We start from the raw sequence: 1,588 nt of genomic DNA on the forward strand, positions 1-1,588 counted from the left end.
GGAGAGGCCCAAGGAGTCGATGGTTTCAGCAGCTCGAGAACTTTCACTGGATCTGAGGAGATTTCCTTCCGGAGGAAGGCCCCTGAAGCCAGGAAGAACTGGGAAAGTCATTACTAGGGGGGCGGCGGGGGCGGTGAGGGGGACAGGAGGGTAGCAATGAGGCCCTCCCCCCAGGCCAGGGAGACTGATTTGTGCCAAGAACCCCTGCCCATATGGGAGGGGCAGTCTAGCCTCTCAGAATTTCCCCCAGGTTGTCCCGCCTAGAAGGTTTGGGAGGGGTGGGGGTAACAGGGTTTCCCTGGAGTATGATAAGAATAATACGAGTAGGTGGCGCAGCCTGTAATCCCGCGCTTTGGGTGGCTGAGGTGAGTGGATTGCCTGAGCCCGCGGGTTCGAGACCCGCCTGGGCAACTTGGCGAGACTTCATGTCTACAATAAATCAAAAAATCAGCCGGGCGTGGTAGCGTGCGCCTGTAATTCCGGCTACTCGGAAGGCTGAGGCGGAAGGATCGCCGGAGCCCAGCAGGTCGAGGCTGCGGTGGCCGGGAGGGGCCACCGCACTCCAGTCTGGGCGACAGAGTGAGACTCCAACTCAAAAAAAAGAAAAAAGAATAATAAGAGTAATAATTGAGCCGGGCTCGGTGGCTCAGCCTGTAATCCCGCGCCTTTGGGAGGCTGAGGTGAGTGGACTGCCTGAGCCCGTGGGTTCGAGACCCACCTGGGCAGCGAGACCTCATCTCTACAATAAATCAAAAATCAGCAGGGCGTGGTAGCGCACGCCTGTAATTCCGGCTACTCGGAAGGCTGAGGCGGAAGGATCGCCGGAGCCCAGCAGGTTGAGGCTGCGGTGGCCGGGAGCGGCCACTGCACTCCAGTCTGGGCAACAGAGACTTCAAATAAAAAAAAAAAAAGAGTAATAATTGGCATTCAATTGTGCCTTGCAGTTGACAAAGGCTTTCACATACACTATCTCATCGGCTCACGCAATACCCTTGGAAGAGGGGGCGGGCTGAGAAGGCAGCCCAGCTGTGGGTAGGAGGGCCCACTGGAGACCAGAGTGCAGAGGGAACCCGGGCTCAACCTGCCCTGCACAAGGCTGGGGTCTGGAAGAAAATAGAGCAGACAGCACAGACAAATAACCTCCTCTCCCACCTTCGCTTTTCTCTACGTCAAAGAGCTTGGATAATTTATTTATCATAGCAGTGCATTTAGTAATTATTATTTTGAAAAAAGATTTATACCTTTCAGGACAGATCCATGGAATCTAATTAGCAGCAGAGGCCAGTTTTGCAGGCTGAAAGTCATTTCTTAATTAAATTGCAGGAGCTATGAAAATATAAAAATAAATAAATTAACCATTAACATATAATGCTGTCCAGGGAGATTTAATCTCTTTGGATTGGAACGCAAGTGAGATTCCACCCGAGGTGTTTACTACTAAGATGAAAGGTCTGGATGCGGTTGAATTTTCTTTTTTTTTTTGAGTCAGAATCTCACTCTGTCACTCAGACTGGAGAGCAGTGGCACGCTCCTGGCCGCCGCAGCCTCGACCTGCTGGGCTCTAGCGATCCTTCCGCCTTAACCTTCC

This window comes from Carlito syrichta, unplaced genomic scaffold, assembly GCF_000164805.1.
Source record: "Carlito syrichta isolate Samal-C Ts95f unplaced genomic scaffold, Tarsius_syrichta-2.0.1 Scaffold303992, whole genome shotgun sequence".
Taxonomy (NCBI): domain Eukaryota; kingdom Metazoa; phylum Chordata; class Mammalia; order Primates; family Tarsiidae; genus Carlito; species Carlito syrichta.